A 13,473-nucleotide genomic window follows, 5' to 3' on the forward strand; every position below is an offset into this window, starting at 1 on the left:
TATGTGAGAACCAGGAAGCAGAAGTGCGGCAGAATAACCCGCAGACTCACACAGTCAGCCCTGCGTGCTCCGTGAGGTTGGGGCACAGAACCCTCCTCCTTACACTGCTGCTGGGGGTGCCCCTGCTTGTGTGGACCGAGAGTTCTTACCTGACAGCGGGTCTGTCTTGAAAGTGAACCTGGCTACCTCTTGCTCTCTCTTGTGCTTCCGCCACATGTCACAGGATAAAGTAGCATGAAGGGCCTCGCCAGCTGCAGGCCCCTTGGCCTTGGACTGCCCAGCCACCAGAGCTGTAAGCAGTGCATCTCTGTTCTTTATAAACAGTCTATTTATTATTTGTTTTGTGGTATTTCGTTTTCTTTTTTGGAGACAAGTTCTCTCTGTATAGTTCAGGCTGACCTTGAATTCACTATGTAGTCCAGGCAAGCTCAAGCTCATTCTCCTGCCTCAGCCTCCTGAGTGCTGGAACGACAGGCGTGCCTGCCTGCCTAACTGTGGCATTCTATTGTAGCAACACAAAACGGACTAAGACGAACTGTCACTTAATTTCTTATTTTTGGAACAATACCATCACCTCAGCTATAAGCCTCGGATCCTCAGTCCTCGGCTCTATTTCCATTTCAAGGGACTGGAATCTTCTTAGCAGAAGGGGAACCACAGAGGACCTCAGGATCTCATCACATCTACCTAATCCTCCTCATTTTGGACCTGCTCTTCACTGCAGCTCTAGAAATACCTGATCTCATCTGTTTCTGTCTCTTTTTAAGACACCAGATGATGTTATGTGTCAACTTTCCTGGGCCCAGGCATGCCTGGAGACTCGATAAAGCATCACTCTGGATATTTCTGTGAAAGTGTTTTGGATGAGACTAGCATTTAAATCAGTAGAGGCGAGTGAAGTGGGTTAGCCTCTGTCTTCCAACACGTCATTCACTGGACACCGTAAGCAACAGAAATGTACTTCTCATAGCTGTGGAGGTTGAGAAGTTCAAGGTCAAGGAGCCTCTTGCTGGCCGGAGACTCCTCTCTGAGTCTCAGGTGGTGGGGGAGGGAAAGAGCCCTCTCCTGTCTCTTCTCACACTGGCACTGATCTGGACGTGAAAGATGCCATCCCACACCAGGGTGGGCAGCACTTCAGTGTAGGGTCTGGGGACACAGAACAACCCCAATAATGTGAGAGGGGCGCAGCCCACTAGAACCAAAAGAAAGAAAGGAGGCGTGTTTATTAAGAGAGAAATAGCTCCCAATAGTTGGGAGGGTACCCAAATGTGGGCAGCCACAGGACTCTTTCTCTAGCTATTATACCCAAAAATGACCAGGGCTCGGATCACTCTGAGTTAATGTCAACTTGTAAGACTCCAACCGGCTTACTTTACCTAGAAACAGGCCCGTGAGGAGTCAAGATATACAGTAAGCACACATCTGCAGGGGCCTGTTGGCCTCTATTCTATTCAAGTGGATTGTTAAAAGGACAAAGTGAGAAGGGAAAAAACATTTTCCAGATAGGGAGGAGCAGGAGCTGTCATAGTGGGCATCTGTCACCTCGCTGTTACCTTGCTGGCACATCCCTGGACTTCCTGGTCCTCCTGGTTCTCATTAACTCCTGTTTATCTGACCACACCCTGGCCAGCCTGACTCTGCCGTGGACCTCTCTAGCCACGTGCCTCTCTAGCCGCCTGCTGTCTTCTCACTTGTCTGCCTATAATGTGCTGTTGGCTCTTCCTGTCTTATGCCTTCAAATTAGAACACTAGGTCTCGTCTTCCACGGGCTAATTATAGGCTTTGGTTTACCAACCTAGTTATTGTGTGTGAGCCAATTTTTAAAATAAAATCTCTCTATTTTGAGATTTTGTATTGGGGGGGTGGTACTGGACCTTCCCACTGGGCTACATCCCCAGCCCTTTTTAATTCTGGGACATAGTCTCCCTTAAAGCCAGGCATGGTAGCACACACCTGCAATCCCAGCACTCGGGAAACTGAAGCAGGAAGATCACTGTGAACTAGAGGCCAGCCTGCGCTACACAGAGAGTTCAAGGTCAGCCTGAAGTATATAGTGACACTGTCTTAAAAAGACCGTAAATAAGTAAACATTAAGAGTGTCCCTAAATTGCCCCCGCTGGGTTCAGACTTCTGATCTCCCTGCTTCAACCCCCTAGAGCGCAGAGATGATAGGCGTGTGCCACCACACCCAGCTTCACTCTCAGTCCTCTTTCTCTGGAGAACTCTGTCCACGGCTGGCCCCAGAACTGTCCCTTCTTGTTTTTGCTAATGCAATTAGTTCCACACAAAATTGTTGCCGCTGCCCTTCCTGTTTGCCTCATCTTTGGTGATTTATTATCAATTTTTACAAATCCGTTTACCGAAGTCTTGCAGAGCTTTGGAGGGAATGAACCAAAGAAGTGTGTGTTTAATCTGCACTTTCAGCCTAGAGTGCGTGTACTTCTTAATTCTTAAAAATGAGTTAAATGACATTTCCTGTAAACTGTGTTCTCATCTAATATGTCAGCAGCCTTTTGTGGGTCTCCCCCTCATAAAAAGGCCTCAAACGAGGTTTCCTAACCTCCCTTTCTTCTGTGTTCTTAACGGCCACAAAGCTGCTGAATGAATTATAATTACTCCTGTCCTCAGCCACTACTTAGACCCGCTGCCTCAGCCAAGGCAGACACTCACTTTCTGTAGAGGAGCTGCTATCCTGAAGACCCAGCCTCACAGGCGTTCACAAATACCTTCTTAAACAGGCCTGGCCTTCACCGACAGTAAACATTAAAGTGCGCTTCAAAACCCAAACCTTTATTACAGCTGCCTCAAGCTAACAACATTAAATAGCTACCTCGCCCTTCACACCTAAAAGGCTTTTTCTTCTCTTAAGCAGTCGTTGGTTGGCAGCCCCGCCTTATGTAGCCCTGGTTACAGTAACCACCTTACTCTCTCTACCATTAAAAACAAATTTTTGCCTCAAGTTTTATTTATTTATTATTTTCCCCCAATCAGATTTTATTGGTACATTTTAGATATTCACAAGAATCACACTCATCATAGACAATTTGTACCTGTACGTGATATAACTTGATTCCTCTTTTTTCCCCTTCCCTCCCCTCACTTGAACCCCTTTTCCCTCCCTATCCATTAAGAACAATTACCTTGGCCGGGCAAATGGAGCAGCCCCCCACTGCCTGTTGGAACTGTCCTCATGCTGGTGACATCTGACATGCCACCAGCCTGCGTCCCATGACGGGGACACCCATCCTGGAGGAGGGCCCTTCTGTTTTCTTCCTGGCTCCCCTCTCAGGAGTGTTGCCCATCAGTCCAGCCCTCCTGAAAAGTAAAATTCAGCTCCTCTACCTGGCAGGACCCCCAGTGGTCTCTGGGGTCCCTACTGCCACTGTGCAGCAGGGCCTGGGTGTGGTTTCAGGGTGTGAGGCAGCAGGACGCGCCTCTGTGTCATCTGACAGGCCATGCGGTTGGGGAATGGACTGCTTTCATTGACACATGTGCCCTTCCAATACATCTGTCAATATTTTCATTGATTCCAGCTATAATGTCTGGATCGTTAATATTTATGGAAAAGCAGTGAGAAGAAATAGATCCCCACATGTCTTTGGATTAGTGAGTTATCTGTGGTTAACAAGTATGTTCTTTGGAAGCCTTGTGATGGTCCGTATGAAAATATTGTGGCATGGGTTTGAGGACTTCTTAGAAATAACACCACAGGCATGATCTATGAAAGAATTAACTAGGTGGACTTTGATAAAGTTAAGCCTTTCTGCTCTGCTTGTACCTGCTTGTTCCAGCTAGTTGGGAGGCTGAGGTGGGAGGATCTCTTGACTTCAGGAGTCCAAGACCAGCCTGGATTGCAAAGGTAAACAGAAACACCAAAACAACATCCAGAATTTGGAAGCAGATTTATTTACATTTTCAGGCACGGATCCGGATCATTCCCAGAGTATCAGGCCCTGATCTCTAGTGGTTTAGGGCTTTTATATAATGCACGAGCAAAAGGTACAAAGGCGAGACACAGCAGCCTGGCAGTTCTTGTGACCAGCTTGCAGGTGAGAGATCATTGGTTACAAGAGTAGATGGATGATCATCAGTTTGTGAAGCTTGGTGCAGTGGTAGAATCTGGCGTCTTGCATGTTCACTCATGGGTTACAGGGGTCAGAAAAGTAATCACAAAGCCATGAAGCAGTTACAGAGCCAGGCAGTTTCAAAAGGACGAAGTTTAAAAAAAAAAGCTCTTTTGTACAGTTTTTCTCTTTCAGGGCAACATGGCTTTAAAAAAAAAAAAATCTACTCCATGAAAATTAAATGCCTGCATCTTGAAGTCTGAGTAACTAATTTAAAGATAATAGTATGTAATGTATTAATCATTGTTACTCTCCTATTATCTTGTTTTGAAATTTTGTGGAGTTTTTTTCTCCCTAAAATAAATTTTTAAAAAAATATACTCCATGAAAGACACTCTTGAGAGAATGGAAAGACAAGCCACAGTCTGGAATAAAATATTTGCAAAAAAACATATCTCAAAATGGATTCTCATTCATAATATACAAAGAGCTCTTAAAACCAACAATAAGAAAACAATCTGGGGATTTAGCTCAGTGGTGTAAGTGCCTGCCTGGCAAGCGTGCAGTTGTGAGTTTGATCCCTGGTACAAAAAAAAAAATCTGATTAAAAATGGCTTGAAGATCTTGACAGACATGGCAAGGAAACACAGGGAAATGTGGTCCACATTCTATGCCATAAGAGGGATGCTAATTAAATAATAATGAGACCCCACTCCACACCGATTAGAACCTCCAGGATTCAGACTATTTGGCAGGTGCGGTGGTGCACACCTGGAATCCCAGCACTTAGAAAGCTGAGGCAGGAGGATTGCTGAAAGCTCGAGGTGAGCCTAGGCTACATAGTGAGCTCAAGAGCAGCTTAGAAAACATAGTGAGACCCCATCTCAAAACAAAACACAAAAAAGATCCAGTGACAACTCCCAATGCCAGCAAGGATGTTAAGCAACAGGGACTCTCATTCATTGCCGCTGGGAATGCAAAATGGCATCGTTATTCTGGAAGACTGTTCAGCAGTCTCCTATGAAACCAAACACACTCCTACCATAAAACCGAGCAATGGGATTCCTCGGTATTTATCCAAAGGAGTTGAACACTTATGTCCATATAAGAAACCTGCAACAGAGAAACAAACAAACTGACACCTGGGTATTTATAACAGCTTTATTCTAAATTGACAAAGCTTACGAGGCACCAAGATGTCCTTCCATAGGTGAGTGGATAAAAAAGCTGCAGTCCACCCAGCAGGTGAGATAGTGTTGAGTGCTAGGGGAATAAACTCTCAAGCCATGAAAAGCATGGAGGAAACATAAAGGCATATTTCTAAGTGAAAGAAGCCAATCTGTAAAAGCTGAGTATTGTACAATTGCAATTATATGACAGTTTGGAGAAGGCAAAACTCTGGAGATCAGTGTTTCCTAGCAGGGAGGAGGAAGGAGCAGGCAGAGGACAGAGGATTTTTAGGGTAGGGAAAATACTTGTGGTGATCATATGTTGTGCATATTTGTCCACAGACTGTACAGTGCTAAAAGAGGTTTTTTCCCTTCTTCTTAATTCTTTCTCCCCCTGCTCCAGAACTGGGGGTTGAACCAGGGTTTCCCACACGATGCCAGGTAAGCGCTGTACCGCTGAGCTACATCCCACTCCAGAGAGTGAATCTCAGTGTGAAGTTGGACTTGGGGGGGGGTGATGTTGTGGAGGGCTGCACTGTGGTGGAGGGTGGTGACGATGGAGGAGGTGGGCATTGGGGGGCAAGGGGTACACACGGGGCGATTGAAAAAGACAGCGAGTAGTTAATTTTCAAAAAATGTGTTATACATTTCTGCTAACCTCCCCTTAAAACCCTCTCCCTAGGGGCTGGGGGTTTAGCTCAGCGGCATAAGTGCCTGCCTTGAAAGCAGGCGGTCGTGAGTTCAATCCCTGGTACCGATAAAAACAAAAAAGACCAAAAGAACAAACAAAACCCTCTCCTTCACCTCAAACAGTTACCCTTTTTTCAGATACGCGAATCCCATCGTTCTTGCCATGTTCCAAAGCAGTTCTGGAACCTCTCTTTCTTGTCTTTAGTTGTACTGGTGTGGCTGCTCCGTGGCCTGCACTGATTCGAAACGCTGACCTTTCATGGTCATTTTGATTTGCAGGAAGAGCCAGAAGTTCCACAGTGCCAGAGCTGATGAGTAAGGTGGGCGAGGACACAGTGTGATCATTTTATGTGATAGAAATCACCATAAATGTTTTTACTCCATTCAGGACACAAGGCAGCCATGAAAAGACACTCAAGAAACAGGACTTTCAGAACTGCTTCAGAAAGTGGCAAGAACAATGGGATGAGTGTGTTTGCAAAAAAAGTATTTTGAGGGGGAATATGGCAAGTGGGTCCTTTGCTGTCATAATCTTTAAATTTTTAATTTAAACATTCAGTGAATTTTTTGATCATTGCCTATGAGTTAATTTGGTAATTACCTCTTTAACTTTGGTATAAAACTAAAGCTCCTCGATAAAACAATCTTTTAAAATATCCTTAGCTACTGAAGTCATTTTATTCACTTTTGGGCCATGGCCTTGTTTTTAGCTTCATGCTACAAAAGCAGACGAGTTTTCAAACGCAGGAAGAACTTGGGTAGCTGCTGATGCTTTTAGACTCATTCAGAGTAGATTTTCCCAGGATGGACACTTGGTGGCGCCCAAGAGTCTTCTCCCTCACCTTGCTCACCTGATTAGTACCTGGCTCACCTGAGTATGGGCAATGATGAGGGGAAGGGTTTGATTACTCATTATATGCTGCTGACATGTTCCTGTGCGTCCCACTGTGGGCTAGAGCACTGTCATATATGTCATTTTAAGCATATAGTGGAAGGATATTTACAACAGTATTATTATTATTCTTTTTTTTTTTTTTTTTTGGATAGGGTCTAGCTGTGCAGTGCAGGCTGGCTTTGAATTCACTTTGCAGCCCATGTAGGCCTCAAACTTGCAGCGATCCTCCTGTCTCTGCCTCCAAGTGCTGGGATTACAAGCATGTGCCACCATGCCCTGTGATTCCGGTTAATTTCATCCAAATGAAAAGCTGTTGACTACATAAATAGAAATGTACTGGGGGCTGGGGATTTAGCTCAGCAGCATAAGCACCTGCCTTGCAAGCCCGTGGTCGTGAGTTCGATCCCTGGTACCGGTAAAAAAAAAAGAAAGAAAGAAATGTATGTTCACAGATGCATAAAAGTGCCACCATATAAAAGTCTGTTACATCCATTCTCACAAGTTGAGGTAAAAAATAAATAAATAAATAAATAAAAGTCTGATACACTGTCATCACCAAGGAGTTATTAATTGTTTTCATTATTAGATCTGAAATATCCCTGCTATCCAACTAGATATAGACTTCATAGGCCAAACAGGAAAGAAAGTCTGCGGATCCTCTGAGACTTACTAAGACTTTCCCAACAGATTCAGCATAGGTGAGTGGGAAAATGATTTATAGGGTGGTGAGGACTGAAATGGCCCCGATGTGTACAGAAGCCTGCTTCAGATGGCCTAGATCTTATCTCGAGTTCCTACAAGTATAACACGCATCCCTATCAGAGGTTAGATTTTTCTCATCTTGGAGCATTAATGGATCTGCCTGTCACACTTTCCTGTATGCTCCCAGGGAACCCACTTAAGTGAAATCACATATTAGACCACAGCCCACTGAATCAGGGCAAAGCACCCTCGGGGCTTCTTGCAGAGCCTCCGGCCAAGTCCTGCCGCTGCACACGCGCCAGGCTCCCCGCACACCTTCGGCCCTTTCCCCATTCTGCACTGTTATCTTCAGCCTCTGTGCTCTGTGGTTCTTTCTCTTTTTTTTCCTTAGCGCTGGGGGCTGAGCCCAGGGCTTCACGCACTGAGCTCTTGTGGCTGTGCCTGCTCAGGGGTCCCCGGGCCGCTTTGCACCCCCATGCCCAGAGGAAGCAGGACTGTTGTGGCATTGCCTATGCGGGTGCCAGTGTGCGAGGTGGGACAAACGCCTCCGCGTCAGGCAGAGGCTGGGCCCTGGCCAGCCTCACACCCTGGCCTGGCTTCTTTCCCTCCCTCTGCTTCTTTCCCCGTTCCTTTAATTGTTTCTCCTGGGAGCACTTCCTGAACAAATGCTTTGCACACAATTCTGGTCTCAATATTTGCTTTCAGGAACTGGACCAAGAAGCCAGCCATCCCAGGTGAGCCATGCTGCTGCTACAGCCTAAAGATGGGATATACATCAGCACTGGCCAGGAAGAAACCTCCAGAAATCTACTGGGAGGACCTCTGGCCTCGAAACCTTCCCTGCAAAAGCACTTCTGCTCCGATGCAGGCAGGAGAGGAGTGTGGAGGTACGTGGGGGCGCTTGCAGCTTTGCCCTTGACAGAAGGAAAGAAGTAAACCTAAAACCCAGAGATGCTGCGGAAATAACCACTGCAGCCACTTATGCTGGCCAGGAGCAGTCCCCGGGGCTGCTGGTCGCAGTTTCATTCTTCCTGGCCGCTGTGGAATGGTGCTTGGTCTCCGTTTTAAGTTTTTATTCAGTCCAAGAGGGTTTGCAAAACAAAGACATTTTGCCGATCCAAACTGGCTGTGAAAATCCATTGTGCTCTGAAGTACTGGCCACCCACCTGGTTATAATTACAATTTTCTCACGTTGCATCTCTCCAGAGAAAGAAAACAGTGCCTCACTCTGGCAGACACACCGGGACGGTACAAACTCGCACAAACTTGCACGGCCTTTCTTGTTGGCTCTGCTCACGTGCAGCCACAGTTCTGGAAGTTACAACACGAAGAACAGGCACTTACAGATAAACAGAAGGCAAAAAGATTCATCCTCATCAGACCTGTGCTGCAAGAAGTGCCAAGGGTTATTCATCAGCTGAAGAGCAGGTACCAGAAAAAAACCCAGAACTACAGGAGGAATGAAAAGTTTACCGACGAGTAGATACAAAAGACCATGTATATTTGTTACTTTTTCTGTAATTACTTTAAAAGAACACTGACTATTGCAAGGAAAAATAACAATTATTTACTATAGGTTTATGAGTGTAAAAGGCTAGGTGTGGTGGCACATGACTGTACTCCCAGCACTTTGGGAGGCTGAGGCAGGAAGATCACAAATTTGATCCTTGGGTGACTTAGTGACAGAGTGAGACCTACGATAAACCTAAAATGAAATAAAATGACTAGAGATGCAGCTCAGTGGGAAGGCCTCGGTTCGGCCCCCAGTACAAAAAAGTGTAAAGGTAAAATACCCGACGTAACGGCACAAAGATGGAGTAGGTGGAATTACTCTTTTGTAAGTTATAAATATAGTAATTGGTATAAACTGATCTAAGCAGAATGTGATACATGAAGGGTGAATCTTATAATCACCTAAAGCTAGACTTTCAATGTCATATAAAAAGTTGGAGCTAAAAAAACTAATAGAGGAAATAGAATAGGCTACTAAAAATATTCAATTAATTGAAGGCAGCAAAGGAAAAATAAAGAACAAGAAACAGGTGGGAGAAGCAGAAAATAAATAGTGGGATGGGCAGATTAATTCAAGCATATCAGTCATTACATTAGCTATAAATGGATTTGACATTTCAGTTAAAGGAGAGAGATTATCAAACTGGATAAAAATAACCCAAATCTACTTTATCTTAAGAGACTTACTTTAAATATAGAGAGGAAGATTAAATGAAAGTAAAAGGAGAGGGAAATAAATATATACATAATGCAGCTGAAATGTACAGATAGTGAGAACAAATACAGAAAGCACAGGAACAAATATGAAAGCTGGTATGGTTATATTAAGATCCAATAAAGCAAGTTTAAGATTAGGGGTACTATAGATAGAAGGAGAAAAATTCATACAGATAAAAGGGCCAAGTCACCAAGAAGGCCAAACAATTCTTTCTTTTTCTTTTCTTTCCTTTCCTTTTCTCTTTTCTTTTCGAGACAGAGTCTCCCTATGCAGTTCAGGCTGGCCTTGAGCTCACTTTGTAGCCCAGGCTGGTCTTGAACTTGCAATGATCCTCCTGCCTCGGCCTCCCTAGTGCTGGGACCACAGGCGTGAGCCACCGTGCCCAGCTTTTTTTTTTTTTTTTGTCTATGGACCAAACAGTTCTAAATGTGTACACTTATAGCTGTATTAGTATTCCAGGGTGGCTATGACAACGTGCTACAGACTGGGTGGCTTCATCAATGAAAATTAATTTTCTCATAGTTTTGAAGTTTGGAGCTTTGAGACAATGAAGTTAGCAGGGCTGTTCTTTCCAAATTGATCTTCTCCCTGTGACTTCACATTATCTTCCCTCTGTTGGTTTCTGTGTCAAGATTTCCTGTTCTAAGGAGAGCAGTAGTACTGTACTAAACCTCACCCTATGACCTCATTTTTACCTAATTACCAGTGTCAAGAATCTATCTTCAGTACGATCATGCCCCAAAGTGCTTGGGGTTAGGACCGCAAAATAAAACTTTTTTTTTTTTTTTTTACTGGTACCGGGGATCAAACTCATGACTGCCTGCTTGCAAGGCAGGCGCCTATGCTGCTGAGCTAAATCCCCAGCCCCTAAGATAAAACTTTTGTGGGAGGCTATGATTCAGTCCATAGCAGAGGAAAGGTGCTGGGGATGCAACTCAGGATAAAACACAGGCCTCACACGCACAAGGCCCAGGGCTCCATTCCTAGCACTACAAAAAATGAAACCAAAACTTCACTGAATATATGAGCCAAAAACTAACAGAACTAAACAGATAACTAGGCAAACCTACAGATAGAGCAAGAAAGGAAGAACCAGTAAGGATACATAGAAGACTTGGTAACTATCCTGACCCTGGTCACACTTAGGAAACACTAGGTCCAATAATTGCAGAATGCACTTTTCAAAGACACACGGGACATTTGCCATGGGAGACTGTGTGCTGGACTATAAATAAATCAATATGTATTATAAAGCTGACACCTAATAGGTTATGTTCTCTGACCACCATGAAGTTATATTTAGTAACGTAAAGAAATCCATGTATTCGGAAAGCCCCACATGAGGCCTGTGATAGGGTCCCATGTGTCTGAAAGTTAGACAGCATACAAGCCAACTCACAGCCCAAAGAAGATTTAAATATATTGCACTACCCGGATGTGGTAGTGTACCCCTGCAATCTGAGCACCCTGGAGGCAGAGGCAGGAGGATCACCAAGGAGTCTGCGGACAGCCTGGACTACACAGTGAGTTCAAGATCAGCCTGGACTACATGCTGAGACTCTGTCGAAAACACCAAAAAGAAAGAATGAATGAATAAAAATATCTTGCACTAAAAGATAATGATAACATAAGAAAATATGGGATGCAGGTAAAGCTAATTTACAGGGAAACTTATAGTCTTCATTGCTTATATTCTAAAAGAAAAAGTCTCAGTGGTCCAATTTTTCACCTTAAATAGCTAGAAAAAGAACAATTTAAATTCAGAGTGACCAGAAAAAGAGAAATAATAAAAAGAGGAGCAGACATAGAAAACCAACAAAAACAAAGAAAATAAAAATTTAGACTTTTGAAAATATTAATGAAATTAGTAACCCTGCTGGGTGTATTCATGCATGCCTGTAATCCCAGCACTCAGGAGGCCAAAACAGGGGGATCATGAATTTGAGGCCAGTCTGGGCTAATAGATTTTGGTTCAAAAATCCAAATAATAGCTGGCATGGCGATGCATGCCTGTAATCCCAGCATTTGGGAATCTGAGGCAAGAGGATCACTGCAAATTCAAAACCAGACTGGGCTAGAAAATGACTCAAGGCCAGCCTGAAGTACATAGGAGACCCTGTCTAAAAAAGACACACACACACACACACACACACACACACACACACACACATGCCCCAGCATGTGGCCCTTCTGACCTGGGTGTCCCCGTCACACAGAAGGTTCCAAGCTGTAGTCAGGTAGGTGTCCACGTCAGCTTGTCCCCTCCTCAAAGTCCCTTAACTATCACTTACGCTCCTCCTGCAGATCTAACCAAAACATCTTGTAAAGCTAAGTTCTTTCCTACACTATTATGGAGGAAGAGGATTAAGGACGAAGAGGATTTGCAGGAGAGAAGAGGAGTGTTTAAATTTGGATGTTGTGGATAAAAGTATGCCTCGCATTGCATCTGAATCAGACGTGAGGCAGAGGCTCTTCTTTATTCTAAAAACCAGCAGCTGCTGAGAGGAGCAGATTGAACCACTTCCTCCCTGCTCAGAAATTCTCAGAGTAAATACAGAGAGAGACCGAGAGAGAGAGAGAGAGAGAGAGAGAGAGAGAGAGAGAGAGAGAGAGACAGAGAGAGAGAGAGACAGAGAGAGACAGAGACAGAGAGAGACAGAGACAGAGAGAGACAGAGAGACAGGACAAAGAAAAGGAGGGAAAGAAAAATAGTTCATGATGTTATTTGCTACTTCAGAAGACAGATACAGGGGTGACTGGAAAATAGGTGTGTGTAAATTTTAAAAACGTACTACAGTAAGACACATTGTCATGAGAGCCCTCCAGTCTTCCTTCTCTCCTCTAACACACTCACCCCGTGGTTCTTGCCAGTTTCCGAACAGCTCTGAAGTCCTCTTTGCTGAGTGTCTTTGCAGTGAGTGCTGCTGCCGAGTGCCACGCGATAGAAAGGCCCACGTTCACACGCGACAGTCCGTCCTTGCCTACCGCACTGGCCAGATCTGCTATGGTATGACTCTGGCCCTTCCCCAAAGTCAAAATAACCACAAAAGGGAAATGGTTTTAGTCCAGCCGGCACATTGAGCACAACTTCAGACACTGGTGAGAGAGGACTTTCAGAGCTGCTTCGGAGAGTGCAGAATGAGGGGATAAGATGAGGGAGGGGAGTATTTTGAGGAGATGAACAGCAATGTGTCTTGTACGGTAATAAAGTCTTAAAATGTAAGCACACCCGATATTGGTTGAGCACGATGCGCGTATGTCTTTTTTTTTTTTTTTCCCCCTTTTTATCAGTACCAGGGATCGAACTTACGACCGCCTGCTTGCAAGGCAGGTGCTTATGCCACTGAGCTAAATCCCCAGCCCCCCCCCTTTTTTGATGCGCGTATGTCTTATGTCACCCAGTTTCGCGTGAGAATGCCCGTTCCAGGCGTGCAGGCGGCTCAGAGTAGGAAGTTGAGGGTGCCATTGCAGATGGGCGCTGCGGCGTGCACGAAGCCCCCTGCATCCGCATGGTCCAGGCTGGACACTCCCAGCCTGTGGAGTGGGGGGACTATGAAGGAGGAAGTTGCGTCCGGGATGCAGAACAGGGAAGAGTTAAACTCAGTGCTCCTGGGAACTTGCTTCAACTCAGTCAGCTAATCAGAGCTCTTTGCTGGATTTCCTTATCGGCATAAAGAAAGGCCGCACGATCTGCCAGCTGCACCGTTTTCACAGCCCGGTCAA

The 13,473-nt window shown here is 44.9% G+C and overlaps 1 long non-coding RNA gene across 1 annotated transcript; it reads right to left on the reverse strand.

Annotated features, from left to right (window-relative positions):
* Nucleotides 1-3,885: 3,885 nt before the first annotated feature.
* Nucleotides 3,886-12,991, reverse strand: LOC134476383 (uncharacterized). Its single transcript, XR_010047972.1, has 2 exons — nt 12,605-12,991; nt 3,886-8,831 (listed from the first exon to the last, which is right to left on the reverse strand). It is a non-coding gene; the product is annotated as an uncharacterized LOC134476383 (long non-coding RNA).
* Nucleotides 12,992-13,473: the final 482 nt, after the last annotated feature.

This window comes from Cavia porcellus, unplaced genomic scaffold (assembly GCF_034190915.1).
Source record: "Cavia porcellus strain 051 isolate PalLab524CR breed Dunkin Hartley unplaced genomic scaffold, mCavPor4.1 scaffold_6, whole genome shotgun sequence".
NCBI lineage: Eukaryota > Metazoa > Chordata > Mammalia > Rodentia > Caviidae > Cavia > Cavia porcellus.